Source organism: Rhinopithecus roxellana, chromosome 15, assembly GCF_007565055.1.
Source record: "Rhinopithecus roxellana isolate Shanxi Qingling chromosome 15, ASM756505v1, whole genome shotgun sequence".
Taxonomy (NCBI): Eukaryota; Metazoa; Chordata; class Mammalia; order Primates; family Cercopithecidae; genus Rhinopithecus; species Rhinopithecus roxellana.
The window spans coordinates 20,972,484-20,987,274 of record NC_044563.1 but is presented as its reverse complement, the minus strand read 5'-3'; the positions used below and the strand labels follow the sequence as shown (position 1 = coordinate 20,987,274).

The following is a 14,791-nucleotide window of genomic DNA, read 5'->3' as shown; positions in this document are numbered from 1 at the left end:
GTAAAACTGCTTCTTCAATAGTCTCAATTACATGCGACAATGTTAAACTTTTAGCAACCTACTTTGGTGAAAACGCTGGTTAGTAAGTAATTTTAATTGTGTACTAGGTGTGGAGCCTCACCCAGGACATACCAGGCAGCAGGGCAGATAAGGACTGACTCTCCAACATAGCTAAGGGGTGTGGCTAACTCCACATGTTCTCAGGCCTTAGGTTACTTAAGCAAGTTGTACAGTAAGAGTCATAGTGGCATTTTATGAAGCATTTAGGAGGCCTCACAACCTTTGAATTGTACAATGTTTCTTGCATAAATTCCCTTTCACAAATCCTTTCACGACTTACACAGACCATCTGAGACATTCTTTGACTTTCTGATTTGCCCAAACATCCCTCCTTTTAAATAACCAGTTATTTTACTTTAGGACAAGAATTTACTATACAAGACCCTTTCTTGTATAAAATCTCTTTCTTTTTAATCTTCTTTGTGTAGCTAGGGGGCATGGCTAATTCCATGTTTCCAGGCCTTATCTACAATCTAATGGCTTTAAGGTAGGTAAATTGAACAATTTTTTAAAGTTAAAGAAGTAGTTTATGACCTCAAAGCATTTAGCAAACTTATCTGACCTGCCTAATGTAGACTACATGTTTTTATTTTATCAATAATTTTTAAAGCTGTTATTGTTTCTCAAAGATTACTAAAGTTACACGAACTGAAAGGTATTAGTTTTTATTTTGCTTTCAAAATATTTGATTTAAGTACTTATTTTTGTTTAAGCCAATTAATTAGAATTCTTTCATATAAACATGACACACAACACATATATAGCTACACAGAAAGACAGAAGATGACTACAGTAGTTGCAAGGTTTTTCATTTGCCAGTTTTTAAGTTTCTTAATTGGACTACTGGGTTAAGCTGGAGCCCTTGGAAGAACAGGGCCAGGAAAGGGGTCTTTGGTACCTCCTGTTTTTTCCTCCAAAGAGTCCAGGCTGTTAGAACTTGAATATCCACTTTTTTTTTTTTTTTTTTTTTTTTTTTGAGACGGAGTCTCGCTCTGTCGCCCAGGCTGGAGTGCAGTGGCCGGATCTCAGCTCACTGCAAGCTCCACCTCCCGGGTTTACCCCATTCTCCTGCCTCAGCCTCCCGAGTAGCTGGGACTACAGGCGCCCGCCACCTCGCCCGGCTAGTTTTTTGTATTTTTAGTAGAGATGGGGTTTCACCATGTTAGCCAGGATGGTCTCGATCTCCTGACCTCGTGATCCGCCCGCCTCGGCCTCCCAAAGTGCTGGGATTACAGGCTTGAGCCACCGCGCCCAGCCTGAATATCCACTTTTAATTAAACTTATTCTAACCATAGCACTCTTTAATAAAATCCTTTCAGAATTTCTTAGGCCAAACGGTCGATATTTCTGGCTTTTGAACTTTAGCAAAGGTAATCTCCCAGGTGCTTAGAGAAAGGAAAATTTGAGACAGTCCATGGAGGAGAAGAGAAAGTCACACAGATATTAAACCAGAAATGACTTACTTGCTAGGTGGGGAATCAACCCCTGACCACCACTGTGAAAGTGCAAAACTTTTGCTCCTGAGCTATAGCACAGAGCAGTCACCATTGCCCTTCCCAGAAGGAGTCTAGAGTAGTTAATTTTGAGCCTGCAAAGGCTTTTAACTATTTAATATGATTATTAGAGCTAGCTATGACATGAACCCTAAAATTCCTGTTTCCTGAAGATAGAGACCAAAATAAAGTACTGCCATGTGGTTAAAAGGTCAAACTCCCAGCGGGGCATAGTGGCTCACGCCTGTAATCCCAGCACTTTGGGAGGCTGAGGCAGGTGGATCACCTGACATCAGGAGTTCAAGACTGACCAACCTGGTGAAAAAATACAAAATGAGTTGGCCGTGGTGGTACACTCGTGTAATCCCAGCTACTTGGGAGGCTGAGACAGGAGAATCACTTGAACCTGGGAGGTGGAGGTTGCACTGAGCTGAGATTGTGCCATTGCACTCCAGGCTGGGCGACAGAGGGAGACTCCTTCTCAAAAAAAAAAAAAAAAAAAAAAAGTCAAGCTCCCAAGGACATAAAACAAGGTGGAGACTTCACTCAGTTTTTTGTTTGTTTCAGGGACCTGCAGCCAAGTTTGTTACTAACCAGTTTGCTGGTTCATCTTGAAAAGTAGGCTTACAGGTGTTCTAAGCCCGTGTTTTATCTTAAAGTACCCTTCAACACAGGAAAACGAACCATAGCACAGAATACACCAGCTTAAGACCAGCCTTAGAATTCTTTTTCGCATTAATCAAAACTTTACAGAGAAGATACACACTGATTTTTTTTTTTTTTAACCATTCATTCAACCATTGCACAGAGAGAGTGAAGCCAGAAATCTGACGGGTAAGAAATTCTTACCCTTTTGCTAGCATGCCAGACTTCTGTGTTCCCTTTCCCTGAGAGGCCCTAGTCATCCGGCTTGTGGCACCATTGCCCTGGGGGCCAAGCTGCATCATAAAGAAAAATTATTTTTTTCATTCTGGACAGCGCAAAATACTTGCGATGAAATGTAGACATTAGCTACTCTGCTTGGCACCCATTATCAAACTGGCAAGGCTTAAATTTGCACCCATATGGGCCCTATCATCTTTAATCCAACCTCCAACTTGGAGTTTCAACACGTGGTCTCTGGGCAAGATGGCTGTGCTGAGTAATAGAAAAGACAAGAAGGAGAAAAGAGAGAGAGAAAAGCATTGCCTGTGGCAGGATGGGGAAGGCAAAATAATCAGGGAGGCCAGAGAAAGACCCAACCATTGCAGTGACACTGAAAAGTTCAGGCGGCTGCTTCTCACTAGCAAAGGGATCTTTTCCAGCCATCCCATCTGTCGCCCAGCTCTCAAGTTTCCCCTTTTATGGAAGAAAAACTCCCCATGTCCCATGATCCTGTACATGCCTAACCCTGTCATCCACAGCCATCAGCAAAGAGTGCAAGGCAGATTAATACAAAGAGAATAGCAGTTAATATCCCATAATGCCAAACCTATTCTTAGCCATGAAAGACTTCACTGAGGGGGCCTCTAACCCCCCAAATCTTAGTAGGGACTGTAACCCTCCTAAGTTGGGCCTCTAACCCAAGGTCGGCCAAGTGTCCTTGAATTTATTTTTTATTATACTTTAAGATCTGGGGTACATGTGCAGAATGTGCAGGTTTGTTAAGTAGGTATACACGTACCATGGTGGTTTGCTGCACCCATCAACGTGTCACCTACATTGGCTATTTCTCCTAATGCTATCCCTCCCCTAGCACCCAACCCACTGACAGGCCCTGGGTGTGATGTTCCCCTCCTTGTGTCCATATGTTCTCATTGTTCAACACCCACTTATAAGTGAGAACATGACATGTTTGGTTTTCTGTTCCTGTGTTAGTTTGCTGAGAATGATGGTTTCTAGCTTCATCCACATCCCTGCAATGGACATGAGCTCATCCTTTTTTATGACTGCATAGTATTCCATGGTGTATATGTGCCACATTTTCTTTATCCGGTGTATCATTGATGGGCATTTGGGTTGGTTCCAAGTCCTTGTTTATAGTGAACAGTGCTGCAATAAACATACATATGCATGTGTCTTTATAGCAGAATTATTTATAATCCTTTGGGTATATATCCAGTAATGGGATTGCTGGGTCAAATGGTATTTCTGGTTTTAGATCCTTGAGGAATTGCCGCACTGTCTTCCACAGTGGATGAACTAATTTACACTCCTACCGACAGTGTAAAAACATTCCTATTTCTCCACATCCTCTCCAGCATCTGTCATTGCCTGACTTTTTAATGACTGCCATTCTAACTGGCGTGAGATGGTATTTCATTGTGGTTTTGATTTGTATTTCTCTAATGACCCGTGATGATGAGGTTTTTTCATGTTTTTGGGCCGTATAAATGTCTTCTTTTGAGAAGTGTCTGTTCATATCCTTTGCCCACTTTTCGATGGGGTTGCTTTTATCTTGTAAATGTGTTTAAGATCTTTGTAAATTCTGGATATTAGCCATTTGTCATATGGATAGATTGCAAAAATTTTCTCCCATTCTGTATGTTGCCCGTTCACTCTGATGATAGTTTCTTCTGCTGTGCAGAAACTCTTTAGTTTAATTAGATCCCATTTGTCAATTTTGGCTTTTGTTGCCATTGCTTTTGGTGTTTTAGTCATGAAGTCTTTGCCCATTTCTATGTCCTGAATAGTATTGGCTAAGTTTTCTTTTAGGATTTTTTTTTTTTTTTTTTTTTTTTTTTTTTTTTTAAGAGACAGAGTCTTGCTCTGTCGCCCAGGCTGGAGTGCAGAGGCGTGATCTCGGCTCACTGCAAGCTCCGCCTCCTGGGTTCACGCCATTCTCCTGCCTCAGCCTCCTGAGTAGCTGGGACTACAGGTGCCTGCCACCGCATCTGGCTAATTTTTGTGTTTTTAGTAGAGACGGGGTTTCACCGTGTTAACCAGAATGGTCTTGATCTCTTGACCTCGTGATCCACCCACCTTGGCCTCCCAAAGTGCTGGGATTATAGGCGTGAGCCACTGCACCTGGTGTTTTTATGGTTTTAGGTCTTATGTTTAAGTCTTTAATCCATATTGAGTTAATTTTTGTATATGGTGTAAGGAAGGGGTTCAGTTTTAGTTTTCTGCATATGGTTAACCAGTTTTCCCAGCACCATTTATTAAATAGGGAATCCTTTCCCCACTGTTTTTTTCTGTCAGGTCTGTCAAAGATCAGATGGTTGTAGATGTGTGGTGTTATTTCTTAGGCCTCTGTTCTGTTCCATTGGTCTGTATACCTGTTTTGGTACCAGTACCATGCTGTTTTGGTTAATGTAAACTTGTAGTATAGTTTGAAGTCAGGTAGCGTGATGCCTCCAACTTTGTTCTTTTTGGTTAGGATTGTTTTGGCTATACGGGCTCTTTTTTGGTTCCATAGGAAATTTAAAGTAGTTTTGTCTAATTCTGTGAAGAAAGTCAATGGTAGCTTGATGAGGATGGCATTAAATCTATAAATTACCTTGGGCAGTATGGCCATTTTCGCGATATTGATTATTCCTATCCATGTCCATGGAATGTTTTTCCATTTGTTTGTGTCCTCTCTTATTTCGTTGAGCAGTGGTTTGTAGTTCTCCTTGAAGAGGTCCTTCATGTCCTTTGTAAGTTGTATTCCTAAGTATTTTATTCTCTTTGTAGCAATTGTGAATGGGAGTGCACTCATGATTTGGCTCTTGGTTTGTCTGTTATCGGTGTATAGGAATGTTTGTGATTTTTGTACTTTGATTTTGTATCCTGAGACTTTGCTGAAGCTGCTTATTAGCCTAAGGAGATTTTGGGCTGAGATGATGGGGTTTTCTAAATATACAATTGTGTCATCTGCAAACAGAGAAAATTTGACTTCCTCTCTTCCTATTTGAATACCCTTTATTTCTTTCTCTTGCCTGATTGCCCTAGTGTCCCAGGTCAAGTTCAGACTGCTGTGCTGGCAGCGAGAATTTGAAGTCAGTGGATCTTAGCTTGCTGGGCTCTGCGGGGGTGGGATCCACTCAGTTAGACAACTTGGTTCCCTGGCTTCAGCCCCCTTTCCAGAGGAGTGAATGGTTCTGTCTCGCTGGCACTCCAGGTACTACTGGGGTATGAGAAAAAACTCCTGTAGCTAGCTTGTTGTCTGCCCAAATGACCACCCAGTTTTGTCCTTGAAACCCAGGGCCCTGGTGGCAGAGACACCCAAGGGAATTTCCCAGTCTGTGGGTTGTGAAGACAGTGGGAAAAGCATAGTATCTGTGCTGGAATGCCCCGTTCCTCCCGGCACAGTCCCTCAGGGCCTCCCTTGGCTAGGGGAGGGAGTTCCCTGATCCCTTGTGCTTCCTGGGTGAGGTGACGCCCCACCCTGCTTCGGCTCGGCCTGTGTGGGCTGCACCCACTGTCTGACCAGTCCCAATGAGATGAGCTGGGTACCTCAGTTGGAAATGCAGAAATCACCCACTTTCTGCATTGATTTTGCTGGGAGTGGCAGACTGGAGCTGTTCCTATTCGGCCATCTTGCCAGCCTCCCCCCTTGACTTTTATTAAGAGTGGCTCTAACCCACTCTGTCTTAGGAGGGACTCTAACTCCCCTAAGTTGGGCTTCTAACCCAATCCCATTCTTTTCCCAGGTACCTCACCACTTACCCAAAGTTGTCCAATCAGTGCTGCAGTCTATTTCCTTCGGGTTAGGGGCCTCCTCAGTACTGTCCCTTTTGTGGTTCACAAGAAAGATGTTACCAGACCCCACCACTTACCCAAAGTTAGCCTTTGGGTCAGGGTTGCTGCACTAAAGTCCCTGCTGTGGTCACCAGAAATATGTCATAGAAAGGGGTCCTGATCCAGACCCCAACAGAGGGTTCTTGGATCTCACGCAAGAAAGAATTCAGGGCGAGTCCGCAGTGTAAAGTGAAAGCAAGTTTATTAAGGAAGTAAAGGAATAAAACAACGGCTACTCTACAGGCAGAGCAGCCCAGAGGGTTGCTGGTTGCCCATTTTTATGGTTATTTTTTGTTAATATGCTAAACAAGGGGTGGATTATTCATGCTTCCCTTTCTTAGACCACATGGGGTAACTTCCTGACGTTGCCAGGGCATTTGTAAACTGTCATGGCACTGTTGGGAGTGCAGCGGTGAGGATGACCAGAGGTCACTCTTGTCGCCATTTTGGTTTTGGTGGGTTTTGGCCGGCTCCTTTACTGCAACCAGTTTTATCAGCAAGGTCTTTGACCTGTATCTTGTGCTGACCTCCTATCTCATCCTGTGATTTAGAATGCCTTAACTCTCCGGGAATGCAGCCCAGTAGGTTTCAGCCTTATTTTACCTAGCTCCTATTCAAGATGGAGTTGCTGTGGTTCACACACCTCTAACAGAAGGAATGGGGAGCAGCACCTTCCAGGCACTGGGGAAGATGCTAGCAAAAAAAGAAGTATGTTGACTGCATGACCTGCTCAGGCCAGGACAGGTTGTCTACTGTAAGAAAAAGCTTGGTGTGATAAAAAAGCAACAGATGGCCGGGCGCGGTGGCTCAAGCCTGTAATCCCAGCACTTTGGGAGGCCGAGGCGGGCGGATCACAAGGTCAGGAGATCGAGACCAGCCTGGCTAACACAGTGAAACCCTGTCTCCACTTAAAAAATACAAAAAAAAAATTAGCCGGGCGAGATGGCGGCGCCTGTAGTCCCAGCTACTCGGGAGGCTGAGGCAGGAGAATGGCGTGGACCCGGGAGGCGGAGCTTGCAGTGAGCTGAGATCCGGCCACTGCACTCCAGCCTGGGCGACAGAGCGAGACTCCGTCTCAAAAAAAAAAAAAAAAAAAAAAAAAAAAAAAAAAAAAAAAAAAAAAAAAAAAAAAAAAGCAACAGATACCTTTAATAATGAGTGGTGGGGAAAACTGGGTTGAGGGAGAAGTGGAGAGTCTGCCTGTCTAAAATAGTAGCTGCAACTCAGCACCAGATGATTATGGCTGAGAATAATAGTGATCTCTTTCATTTTTCCTTCCCAGAGAAACTGGGAATATTAAATTTTAAAATGTGATTTTGCTAAAATGTTAGTGTTCCCCCTGCCAAATTCATATGTTAAAATTCTAACTCCATAAGGTGATGTTATTAGGAAGTGGGGCCTTTGGGAAGTGATTAAGTCATGAGGGTGGAGTCTTCATGAATGGTATTAGTGCACTCATTAAAAGAAAAAACAATAAACAAATGAGAGTTCCCTTGCCCCTTCCGCCATGTAAGGACAAAGTGAGAAGGTGCCACCATTGAACCAGGATGTGGGCCCTCATCAGACACTGAAGCTTGCATGCAGTAAGAATGACCATGCCAAATGCAGGCCCTTCTACCCTGGACTTCCCAGCTTCTAGAACCATGAGAAATAAATTTCTGTGGTTGGGCCTAGTGCCTCGCACCTGTAATCCCAGCACTTTGGGATGCTGAGGCAGGAGAATCACCTGTAGTCAGGAGTTTGAGACCAGCCTGGCCAACATTGTGAAACCCAGGTGTGGTGGTGGATGCGTCCATCTAAAAAAAAAGAGAAATTTCTGTTTATAAGCCATTCTGTTTATGGTATTTTTGCAGCCCAAATGTCTAAGACATTATCTCATCAATTTTTTTATGTTGGCTAGAAAATTTAAACTTAGAATGCTTGTAACTGCCCAATGGGTTCACCTTGCCCACTGTCTAGACAGAGACGATTTATTAAGACAGAGGAAATGCAGTAGAAAAAGAGTAATTCATGCAGAGCCGGCTGTGAAGGAGACCTGAATTTTATTATTACTCAAATCAGTCTCCCCCGAGCATTCAGGGAGCAGAGTTTTTAAGGACAACTTGGCTGGTGGAGGGAAGCCAGTGAGCCAGGAACGCTGATTGGTCAGAGATGAAATCATGGGGAACCGAAGCTGTCTTCTTGCGCTGAGTCAGTTCCTGGGTGAGGGGGCCACAATATCCGATGAGCCAGGTAATCAATCTGAGTGGTGCCAACTGATCCATCAAGTGCAGGGTCTGCAAACTATCTCAGGCACTCATCTTAGGAGTAGTTTAGGGAGGGTCAGAATCTTGTAGCCTCCAGTTGCATGATTCCTCAAGCATAATTTCTAATTTTGTGGCTAATTTTAGTCCTACAAAGGCAATTTAGTCCCCAGGCAAGAAGGAAGTCTGCTTTGGGAAAGGGCTGTTATCATCTTTGTTTTAAACTATAAACTATAAGTTGGATGTGGTGGCTCACACCTGTAATCCCAGCACACTGGGAGGCTGAGGCGGGCAGATCACTTGAGGTCAGAAAGTTCGAGACCAGCCTGGCCAACGTGGTGAAACCCTGTCTCTATTAAAAAGACAAAATTAGCCAGGTATGGTGGCTGGTCCCTGTAATCCCAGCTACTCCAGAGACTGAGGCAGGAGAATCCCTTTAACCTGGGAGATGGAGGTTGTAGTGAGCTGAGATGGTGCCACTGCACTCCTGCCTGGGTGACAAAGCGAGACTCTGTCTAAAAAAAAAAAAAAAAAGAAAAAAAACCAAAAACCAAAAAACTATAAACTAAGTTTCTCCCAAAATTAGTTCAGCCTCTGCCCAGGAATGAACAAGGACAGCTTGGAGGTTAGAAGCAAGATGGAGGCGATTAAGTTAGATGTCTTTCACTGTCTCAGCCGTCATTCTGCAAAGGCAGTTTCATTCTGTCTACACACAGTCTACTGGCAGGAAGTATAGGGTTGTGGGTGTGCCATCAGTTCTCTGCCATCCTCTGCTCTGGACAGTAGACATAAGGGAGGAATGCTCAAGACTGCGAGATGCCTATCCAGTATTCATTCTCTACCTCTTTCTATAAGCAGAATCCCCAAATACTCAAGGTGGCAATGTCCCCAGCTAATAACTATATTTCCCAGCCTCCCTTGCAAACTTGTGACTCCTTTGTGACTAAGTTCTGGCTAATGAGAGGCTGTTACTGGAAAGGTTCCTGTCTTAGTCTATTTTGTGCTGATAACAGAATACCACATACAGGGTAATTTATAAGGAAAGAAATTTATTTCTTCATTCTTGGAAGCTAGGAAGTCCAAGGCCGAAGGGCCTCCATCTGATGTGCCCTTTCTTACTGAGTCATCCCTTGGTGGAAGGGGAAAGGACAAAAGAGGGCACACAAAAGCAAGAGAGAGCAAGAGGTGGTCAAACTTGCTTTTCTCGTGAATTCACTCACTGAATAATGGCATTAATCTATTCATAAGGGCAGAACTCTCATGGCCTAATCACCTTTTTACAGTCCTACCCCTTAATAAGATCACAATGACAGTTAAATTTCAACATGAGTTTTTTTGGGGGGAGGGGGTGGGGCAGACATTCGCACCATAGCAGCTACCAAAGGCAACAGGCAGCTGGTATTTTTTTCTCATTCCTCCACCTTTTTTCTTCAAACATTGAACTGATGGCTAGAGCTTCAGCACCCATATTGGGCCAAGAGGCAGCCTTGAGTATGGAAGCTGCATTAGTCAGCTCAGGCTCCAATAACAAAATACCACAGACTGGGTGGCTTAAACCACAGGAATCTATTTTCTTACAGTCCTGGAGGCTGGAGGTGGATCCAAGAGCAAGGTGCTGGCAGGGCTGGTTTCTTCTGCAGCCTCTGTCCTTGGCTTGCAGCTGCCCACCTCTTACTACATCCTCACATGGTCTTTCTGTTGTGTGCATCCCTGGCATCTCTTTTGTGTCCACATTTCCCCCTTCTTATATGAACACCAGTCAGAATGGACTAGGCCCACCCTAAAGGCCTCATTTCAACTTAATCACCCATTAGTGCCGTTTAAGGCACTATCTCCAAATGCCATCACATTCTGAGGGATGGTGGTGGGGGTTAGGGTTTTAACATGAATTTAGGGGAGACACAATTCAGTCCATAATATGAGAAGATCAAGAACTTTCATTTTTGTTTTTCTGAAAGGAAGCTGAGAACTGTGTGCAGGGGGTTCCATCACAATTCAGGAGCCCTGGGTTCTCTGTTCTAAGCTATTGTATGGCCTTCCAGTGAGACTTAATCAGATTTATTTATTTTTGTTTATCTGTAAAATGGAAGTAATAACACCTGGCTTACTTACCTTACAGCATTTGGTGAAGAGCAAATAAAATAATGAACGTGAAAATGTTTTGAAAAACATGAATTACCTATATAAATGTTCCTAAAGTCATTTGGTCACCTCCTTTGCCCTGTGTATCACATGTATTGTGATTTTTCTGAAACTTGGGTTGTTTTAAACAGTTGTTTATTTAAAACCTTTTTTTTTTTTTGAGACGGAGTCTCGCTCTGCTGCCCAGGCTGGAGTGCAGTGGCCGGATCTCAGCTCACTGCAAGCTCCACCTCCCGGGTTTACGCCATTCTCCTGCCTCAGCCTCCCGAGTAGCTGGGACTACAGGCGCCCGCCACCTCGCCCGGCTAGTTTTTTGTATTTTTTTAGTAGAGACGGGGTTTCACCGTGTTAGCCAGGATGGTCTTGATCTCCTGACCTCGTGATCCGCCCGTCTCGGCCTCCGAAAGTCCTGGGATTACAGGCTTGAGCCACCGCACCCGGCCTATTTAAAACCTTTTAAATTAGAATCATAAATAAAAGTGTAACATAAAAATAAATAGAAAGGAAAACAATGTAACATTATTAAATACTGGCTAATTACTGTTAAGTGCTAAAACTCGCTTTCTGTGTTAAAAAGGAGACACAATTGGGGAAGGTTTAAAGTCAAACTAGTATCAAACAGAGACTTCAACTTTGAAAATATTAGAAGAGCTAAAAAAAAAAAAAAAAAAAAAAGAGGATTGGAAAAGAAAGAACTTTCTCATGATTCAATGAAATGTTATTTATTTATTTATGTATTTACTTATTTATTTTGAGACAGAGTCTGCTGTGTCACCCAGGTTAGAGTGCAGTGGCATGATCTCAGCTCACTGCAACCTCTGCCTCCTACATTCAAGTGATTCTAATGCCTCAGCCTCCCGAGTAGCTGGGATTACAGATGTGCACCACCATGCCCAGCTCATTTTTTGTATTTTTAGTAGAGACGGGGTTTCACTATGTTGGCTAGGCTAGTCTGAAACTCCTGACCTCAGGTGATCTGCCCGCCTCAGCCTCCCAAAGTGCTGGGATTACAGATGTGAGCCACCTCGCCCAGCCAAAATGTTATTTAATATCATAGATCCCATAATCTCCATGTATCATGGGAGGGACCCAGTGGGAGGTAATTGAATTATGGGGGTGGGTTTTCCCATACTGTTCTTATGGTAGTGAATAAGTCTCAACAAGATCTGATGGTTTTATAAAGGGCAGTTCCCCTGCTTATGCTCTCTGGCCTGCATGACATAAAACATGCCTTTGCTCCTCCCTCACCTTTCACCATGATACGTGAGGCTTCCCTAGCCATGTGGAACAGTGAGTCCGTGAAATCTTTTTCTTTATAATTTACCCAGTTTTGGGTATTTCTTCATAGCCGTATGAAAATGGACTGATATACTATGTAATATGGTCTCACCCTTAAAAAACATTGATGTATAATAATATGTGATCCTGTGGAGTGGTTTCCCCAGGAAAGCAAGGAAACCAACAGTTTGTGAACAGTTGTTTGTGCCAGACTCTGTGGGAGCCCCTATCCCCCCTCATGGAGGCCTAATAATAACCAGTTGAGGTGAGTGTTACTGTCTCGTTTTCACTTGGGAAAATGGGGGATCAGGGTCTAGGTGACTGACTCAACATCACACAGAGGCCAAGAGAAGGAGTCAGTCAGAGGCAAGGTGAACTGAGGTGTGGGTGCAGAGGCTCCAAACCCCATGGTCCCTGATGTTGGGGTTCAATCAGGCTGGTGGGAAAAATATTAGTTATGATAGCCACAGCCCTTTTGGAAGGCCTGAGTGTTTTCATATGACCTCGGTAATAGACCAGGCTGAAGGCGGCCTGGTCCCATTACCTTTAGTTAAATAAATTAAAGTAGTAAACAATGGGATGTGGAGAAGTTCTCTAGTTAACTTGTTTACTCATGTGGTCTTAAGCCTTAAGCCTTTGATGTATACTTTTTACTCGGGAAGTCCACAATATCAACCACCCTCTAATGGTGTTGACTCAAGCTTTTGTTAACTAATTTTTTTTTCAAGTTTATTTTTATTAATTAATTAATTAATTATACTTGACGTTCTAGGGTACATGTGCACACCAACATGGCACTGTTAACTAATCTTAATGAATAAATGCAAGCCTCCCGAGCTGATCGAGGCAAACCTCCCATACAGCGGCAAACCTTCTATACCACTTTATAATGCCGTGATCCAGGTTCTCCTTATGATATCTGGAATTTAAGGAATGCTGCCATTGTTCTTTTCTGAGATGTAGTCATCAGAAAAAGTCAGTACCATGCATTGGTTGAGAATATAGTCTCTGGAACCAGACTGCCTCTTATCAGCTGTGTGATTTTGGGCAAGTTACTCAGCTTCTCTGTGCTCCAGATTCCTAAGGGATAATAATAGTGCCCATTTCATACACTTGTTGTGAAGATTAAATGGGTTGATAATGTGTCAAGTGTTTAAACTAGTGCTGGCATATACTTTGCTCTATCTAAGGGTTAATATTATCCATACTTTATATTGTTGCTACCATGTTACAGCTTGGGATAGGATGCTCAATGCTCCACACTTGGTTATGAAGACAACTTTCACAGGCATCTCCTCTTCAAAGCACATTTTATATCTTTATTCCTCAGGCTGTAGATCAGAGGGTTCAGCATGGGGATGATCACAGTATAGAAGACAGACATGACCTTGTTGTGTTCCATGGAATTGTGAGAGCTTGGCTGAGCATACGTGAAGGTGATGGTGCTATAGAAGAAGCAGATGATGGTGAGGTGGGAGGCACAGGTGGAGAGAGCTTTGCTCTGGGCCTGCAGGGAGCGCATCCTGCAAATGGTCATCAGGATGTAGGCATAGGAGACTAGGATAATGGTGATGGTAAAGAGGATGAGCAAGACACACAATGAGAAGATAATGGTCTCACCCTCAGTAGTATCCACACAGGCAAGACGAAGCACAAGAGGGATGCCACAGAAATAGTGGTTAATGACATTGGGGCCACAGTAGGGCAGCTTAAAGATGCACCCAGTCAGCAAAGCTGAATTGACAACAGAAACAGTATACGAGGTCACCACCAGCAGGACACACAGATGTTGGGACGTAATAGTGTGATAGAGGAGAGGGTGGCAGATAGCGGTGAATTGGTCATAGGCCATGATGGCCAGGAGCAGACACTCAGCAGTACCATGGAGGGTCATGAGGGCCATGTGGACACACAGCCTGCAAAGGAGATGGATTGGCTTGAGATGAGGAAGCTCTCCAGCAGCCTGGGGTGTCCACTGTGGAAAACAAGGAGTCTATGAAGGAGAGGACGCCCAGGAAGAAGTACATGGGGGTGTGGAGCTGTGGGTCTGCATGGATCAGAGTGATCATTCCCAGGTTGCCCATGACAGTGACTGAATATATGAGCAGGAAGTGCACAAAGAAGATGGCTTTGAGCTCCTCCAGCTCTGTAAGTCCCAGCAGGCAGAACCAGGTGACTTGGGTGTGGTTCTCCACCATGGTGTGCATGTCACTGCAGAGAGACCAAATAAGACACGTGTGTACCCTAGAGTTCGGGTCAGTGCCCAAAGCTTTTAAGATATCCCCAGGATAGGCAGCTAGGGAAAGAGGGAGAGGAACTAGTAAGACTTGAACACCTGCTATGAGCCATGTATTAATTCATTTTTAAAGCAGCTATTGAAACTTCATACATACCTTCTGTTTAAATATTATACCCATTTATATTTAATGAGATGATCAACTTATGTGAGGTCACAAAGCTAGTACATAAGGAAAGTGGAATTAGAACTCAGTCTGGTCAGGTGTGGTGGCTCACACCTGTAATCCCAGCATTTTGGGAGGCCGAGGTGGATGGATCATCTGAGATCAAGAGTTCAAGACCAGCCTGGCCAACATGGTGAAACCTCGTCTCTAGTAAAAATACAAAAAATTAGCCAGGCATGGTGGCGCACACCTGTAGTCCCAGCTACTCAGGAGGCTGAGGCAGGAGAATCACTTGAACCCAAGAGACGGGGGTTGCAGTGAGCCCAGACTGTGCCACTGCATTCCAGCCCTGGGTGACACAGCAAGACTCTATCAAAAAAAGAAAAACAAAAAAAACCCAACAAAACAAAAAACCTCAGCCTGTTCTAGTAATTGTATCCTTAAGATGTAGTTAGAATCATTTTCTGTTCCC

General features: G+C 43.8%; 1 pseudogene; it reads right to left on the bottom strand.

Annotated features, from left to right (window-relative positions):
* Positions 1-13,184: 13,184 nt before the first annotated feature.
* Positions 13,185-14,115, bottom strand: LOC104677679 (annotated as a pseudogene).
* Positions 14,116-14,791: the final 676 nt, after the last annotated feature.